Here is a 6,704-nt window from a genome sequence, read left to right as displayed (position 1 = left end):
GGGTGTAGATGGGTAGAGATTTGTGTAGGTTGGGTGTAGATGGGTAGAGATTTGTGTAGGTTGGGTGTAGATAGGTAGATATTTGTGAATGTGGGGTGTAGATAGGTAGATATTTGTGTAGTTTGGGTGTAGGTAGATAGATATTCATGTATATGTGGTGTGTAGATAGGTAGATATTTGTGTAGTTGGGGTGTAGATAGGTAGATATTTGTGTAGGTGGGGTGTAGATGGGTAGATATTTGTGTAGGTGGGGTGTAGATTGGTAGATATTTGTGTAGTTGGGGTGTAGATAGGTAGATATTTGTGTAGTTGGGGTGTAGATAGGTAGATATTTGTGTAAGTGGGGTGTAGATAGGTAGATATTTGTGTAGGTGGGGTGTGTAGGTGGGTGCGTGCATACACAACTGTGTAGGCATGATTAGGTGGGGTGTAGATAGGTAGATATTTGTGTAGGTGGGTGCGTGCATACACAACTGTGTAGGCATGAGTAGGTGGGGTGTAGATTGGTAGATATTTGTGTAGGTGGGGTGTAGATTGGTAGATATTTGTGTAGGTGGGGTATTTGTGTGTAGATGAGCAGGTGTGTAGGTTAGTATGTGTGTGTAAGTGGTCTGTTAGTGAGCAGGTAGGTGGACAGTTGTGCAGGTCAGTATGTGTGTGTAAGTGGTCTGTTAGTGAGCAGGTAGGTGGACAGTTGTGCAGGTCAGTATGTGTGTGTAGGTGGTCTGTCAGTGAGCAGGTAGGTGGACAGTTGTTCAGGTTAGTAGGTGTGTGTAGGTGGTCTGTCAGTGAGTAGGTAGGTGGACAGTTGTGCAGGTCAGTATGTGTGTGTAGGTGGTCTGTCAGTGAGCAGGTAGGTGGACAGTTGTTCAGGTTAGTAGGTGTGTGTAGGTGGTCTGTCAGTGAGTAGGTAGGTGGACAGTTGTGTAGGTCAGTAGGTGTGTGTAGGTGGTCTGTCAGTGAGCAGGTAGGTGGACAGTTGTTCAGGTTAGTAGGTGTGTGTAGGTGGTCTGTCAGTGAGCAGGTAGGTGGACAGTTGTTCAGGTCAGTAGGTGTGTGTAGGTGGTCTGTCAGTGAGAAGGTAGGTGGACAGTTGTGCAGGTCAGTATGTGTGTGTAGGTGGTCTGTCAGTGAGCAGGTAGGTGGACAGTTGTGTAGGTCAGTATGTGTGTGTAGGTGGTCTGTCAGTGAGCAGGTAGGTGGACAGTTGTGCAGGTCAGTATGTGTGTGTAGGTGGTCTGTCAGTGAGCAGGTTGGTGGACAGTTGTGCAGGTCAGTATGTGTGTGTAGGTGGTCTGTCAGTGAGCAGGTTGGTGGACAGTTGTTCAGGTCAGTAGGTGTGTGTAGGTGGTCTGTCAGTGAGCAGGTTGGTGGACAGTTGTTCAGGTCAGTAGGTTGAGTTTCAGGTGTTTAGGTGTGAAGTAGAGCTGCACGATTCTGGACCAAATGAGAAATACATCGTAATTTTAAAAATATTTTTATGAATAAATAAAACGTTTTTTTAGAATATAAATCACGCTTTTCTATTTCTTTGAACTTTTAGTGGTTTAGAAACCCTGCACCTTAAATTACCAAATGTAAACAAAACAGAAAAAATGCTCTTGGCTTTAATTAAATTTAAACAAATATAAACAAATGACTACCAGGTTTTTCATGAGAAATAAATAAAAATCTCAATTTTGTCATAAAGATATTCATATAAAATAGAAGAAGCCCTCAAAATGTAATATGAAGAGGCGCTTCTTATTTCACTTTTGTAGTAATGAATAGAATTTATTAAAAAAACACAAATAATTAATATTAATGAATTTATTTTAATTATTTAAATAGAATTTATTACTTATAAAAAGTAAAATCATCTTAATAATCTGTAATAAGAATAATAAAATAATAATCTTATTTTTATCTTATTAGTTTTAATCATTTTATGTTTATTGTATTATTTTATCTTATTTTTAAGCCTTTTAGTAAATTAAATTAGACATTATTTTAATCAAAATAGATTTTAAATCATAATTTTTACTCACATGTGAAAGACAGTGTGAAGGTGTTTGTAACAGCATCGGTTTAGTGTCATTCAGTTAGTCATTTATTGACGCTCCCCTGCGCTGAATAACGTCGCTTTTATTAACGTTAGTGTGGTCTGTAATGTTTCAGGTGATTAAACAGGTTGGTGGTGTTACCCTTTAGTGTAGAAACCGTGACTAAACATTGCTTGTAATGCAGCGTAATCTAGTTTAAAACCGAAAAAATCGACGATACTTGGGAACGCTCCTCTCTCCTCGTTACACTTCTCTCATTTCCATGAAAATAGATTTAGCTGAACTGTAGTAAAGTAGGATTAAGATGGTGTGGAATCGTGATGGCCGTTTGTTAAGGAGTAATCGTGCAGCTCTAGTTCCTAGTTAGGTGTGTGTTCAGGTCGGTGGATTCAGCGGGGTGAGAGGGTGCAGTAGACTGGGCGGGACTGGGTAGGCGGGGGGGGGGTGGTCATGTTTAGGTAGGTGGAGGGGCAGGGAACGTAGTGTGCGTGACAGGCGGGGCCCACCGGAGGGCGGGCACGCTTGATCGGTCTGGAGAGGGTGGGCGGTGGTGTCGTACAGTGGCCAGGAGGCGGGCGATGGAGTGGGCTGTGTTTCGGAGCGGGTGGGGTAGGGCAGGGCTGCGTGTTACAGGCTGACGGGGTGGGCGGGAGGGGGAGCCTATTGGGGTAGCTGCGTGGGCTGGGCTGACTGGGGCAGGTGGGTGTATGAGGCCTGGTGGTGCAGGTGGGTGTGGCAGAATGTGGTGGTCAGTATGCAGTTAGGTGGGTAAGAAGGAAGGTAGGTAGTTTTGATGAACCTCCTTTCAACCACGAAAGGCACCAAATTGTTTAAAAAGAAACAGATTCTTTTGCACAGTCCATTCTGTGACGAGTGGTCAATCCCACCATGGGTCAGACACCCAGGTCTAAAGTGGGACAACCTTTAACCTTTAAGGGACTTGCCAGTTTTGTTTAAGTTAATGTTTTTTCATTCATTTTTATTATTATTACTACAACAGTGGAACCTCGGCATACAAATTTAATTCAGAAATAATGTAAATGTAGATAATCCGTTCCAGCCTCCCAAAAATCTACAACTTAGCCGGCGTTCGGTTCGTTCGTATGTTGAAAATGCTTCATATGCCGATGCTAATTTCTTCCAAAATTTCAATTCTTAAGGAGAAAATTTGAAGACGGGATTTTTATGTCGAGGTTCCACTGTATTATTATTATTATTATTATTATTATTTTATAATCATTTGTTTTTTAAACATATCATCTGCTGTATGGCCATCCATAAGGACTATGGAGCCTTGCTCCTGTTCTTTTTGTGTTTTTTTTTATTCTAAGATGTAAATGTTATATTAAATCACGGTCACGTATACCTTGGCTAGGTATTGTTCTAAGTGTCCCAAATGTCCCAAATGGTCGGGCGATACTAAATGGTAATCACGGTCACGTATACCCTTTGTTCAGGGACGGTTCTTGATGTCTTGCTGCCGCTCCCAGACTAATAATTGATTGGATTAAGTGTTCTAAATGTTTGGTTCTTAAAAGAAACATTATGATAAGTTTGCCTAGTGGAATGGAGCCATAACCAGTGTGCATGAGGTGAAGTTTCGATGACGGGTAAGATTCTCTGAGGGCCGAAGGAGGATAACCCACTGCAGGGCTTCACCGCCACTGGGCACCTGCCCGAAATGGGAGGTGTAATCTGTGTAAAGGAAGTGTTGTGATGCTTCAGGGCCAAAAGCATCAAAGGGGGGACTGTAAGAAACTACAGACTGCCTCAACCCAGATTCCACTCCACAGTACACATCTGAAAGAGCTCATTCCCAAAAAGGCTTACATATCATATAGAAATATCTTTGATTCAAATCAGTTTATCTATTTGGTATCTTTACATTATCTTAAAGCAGCGTTACCAAACATTTAGAACACTTAATCCAATCAATTATTAGTCTGGGAGCGGCAGCAAGATATCAAGAACAGTCCCTGAACAAAGGGTATACGTGACTGTGATTACCATTTAGTATCACCCGACCATTTGGGACATTTGGGACACTTAGAACAATACCTAGCCAAGGTATACGTGACCTTGATGACCATATAAGGACATCCGGCTAGACGACAGTATCATCCAGCCATTTGGGGAATACTCAGTTCTTACACTAATTTACATTTAAAGTGAAACTCATTTAAATTACACACGGGAAACACTGTATAAAAGGTTATAGCAGGATTTGTCCTGCGTTCTTTTTGACTCCGATGAACCCAAAGTACCTTATGTATTTTGTCACTGCGACGCTGCAATAAAATTCTACGTTAAGATCTTCAATGCCCTCATCGTTTTATTTTTCTTACACCACTTAGGGGTGTACTCACATTTGTTGCCAGCAGTTTAGACATTAATGGCTGTGTGTTGAGTTATTTTGAGGGGACAGCAAATTTACACTGTTATACAGGCTGTACACTCACTACTTTACACTGTAGCAGAGTGGCATTACTTCAGTGTTGTCACATGAAAAGATATAATAAAATATTTACAACAATGTGAGGGGTGTACTGTGAGATACTGTATGTATATATACACTATATTGCCAAAAGTATTCGCTCACCCATCCAAATAATCAGAATCAGGTGTTCCAGTCACTTCCATGGCCACAGGTGTATAAAGTCAAGCACCTAGGCATGCAGACTGTTTTTACAAACATTTGTGAAAGAATGGGTCGTTCTCAGGAGCTCAGTGAATTCCAGCGTGGAACTGTGATAGGATGCCACCTGTGCAACAAATCCAGTCGTGAAATTTCCTCGCTCCTAAATATTCCACAGTCAACTGTCAGCTGTATTATAAGAACGTGGAAGTGTTTGGGAACGACAGCAACTCAGCCACGAAGTGGTAGGCCACGTAAACTGACGGAGCGGGGTCAGCGGATGCTGAGGCACATAGTGCGAAGAGGTTGCCAACTTTCTGCAGTCAATCGCTACAGACCTTCAAACTTCATGTGGCCTTCAGATTAGCTCAAGAACAGTGCGCAGAGAGCTTCATGGAATGGGTTTCCATGGCCGAGCAGCTGCATCCAAGCCATACATCACCTAGTGCAATGCAAAGCGTCGGATGCAGTGGTGTAAAGCACGCCGCCACTGGACTCTAGAGCAGTGGAGACACGTTCTCTGGAGTGACGAATCGTGCTTCTCCATCTGGCAATCTGATGGACGAGTCTGGGTTTGGCAGTTGCCAGGAGAATGGTACTTGTCTGTCTGCATTGTGCCAAGTGTAAAGTTTGGTGGAGGGTGGATTATGGTGTGGGGTTGTTTTTCAGGAGCTGGGCTTGGCCCCTTAGTTCCAGTGAAAGGAACTCTGAATGCTTCAGCATACCAAGACATTTTGGACAATTCCATGCTCCCAACTTTGTGGGAACAGTTTGGAGCTGGCCCCTTCCTCTTCCAACATGACTGTGCACCAGTGCATAAAGCAAGGTCCATAAAGACATGGATGACAGAGTCTGGTGTGGATGAACTTGACTGGCCTGCACAGAGTCCTGACCTCAACCCGATAGAACACCTTTGGGATGAATTAGAGCAGAGACTGAGAGCCAGGCCTTCTCGTCCAACATCAGTGTGTGACCTCACAAATGCGCTTCTGGAAGAATGGTCAAAAATTCCCATAAACACACTCCTAAACCTTGTGGACAGCCTTCCCAGAAGAGCTGAAGCTGTTATAGCTGCAAAGGGTGGACCGACGTCATATTGAACCCTATGGATTAGGAATGGGATGTCACTTAAGTTCATATGCGAGTCAAGGCAGGTGAGCGAATACTTTTGGCAATATAGTGTATCTACTGGTTTCCTGTCAGGGTTGTGGACTGTTTTCTGGCCACTACAGACCCCCACTGCCTTTTTGTTGGTTTCCAGTCTCTGTCATTATGTCTAATAGGTGTCACTTGTGCTTTGTTTAGGTTTGTGTATTTAAGTCACGTGCTTGATTCACAAGTAAGGGATGAATAATTATTTCAAATAATGGCTCTATAATTTATCACTTGTTATAATACTGCTTCAAAACAGATCAAATAAATAAATAAATAATACAATGCAGATATTATATTTCTCTGATCCACCAGTGTGTCTCCACATCCTTATTTGACAAGAAAAAAGGCCATTATATATTTACACCACACTGTCTGGGAGCCAAAGTCAAAACATTGCATGCAAAGGACTGGCTTACATGGAAATCTGGTGACCAGCTAGAAGGGAAGATGCTTCCCTTCTTCATAATCTTCATGAATGTGTCCTTTGAGTGGTACAAATCATGGACTGGCTGCGTTCATATTCTATTCAGTTCAATTCAATTAAATTTTTTTTTGTATAGCACTTTTAACAATGAACATTGTCTCAAAGCAGATTTACAGAACATGAGAAACAAAAAACATAGTGTAAAAAGTCCTAGATGTTAGACAAAATCATCCCTAGTGAGTAAGCCTGTGGAGACATGTGGCAAGGAAAAACTCCCTTAGATGGTATGAGGAAGAAACCTTGGGAGGAACCAGACTCTAAAGGGAACCCATCTTCATTTGGGTGACACCGGAGAGTGTGATTATAAATTATTCTAATCACTGAAGAGTGTGATATGAACAATGTCCTTTCTGCAGTTATGTACAGTCTACAGTGTGATGTAGAATGT

Source organism: Hemibagrus wyckioides, unplaced genomic scaffold (assembly GCF_019097595.1).
Source record: "Hemibagrus wyckioides isolate EC202008001 unplaced genomic scaffold, SWU_Hwy_1.0 Contig14, whole genome shotgun sequence".
In the NCBI taxonomy this organism is placed as follows: Eukaryota; Metazoa; Chordata; class Actinopteri; order Siluriformes; family Bagridae; genus Hemibagrus; species Hemibagrus wyckioides.
The sequence above is the reverse complement of the archived record's forward strand: the minus strand, read 5'-3'. Positions refer to the sequence as shown.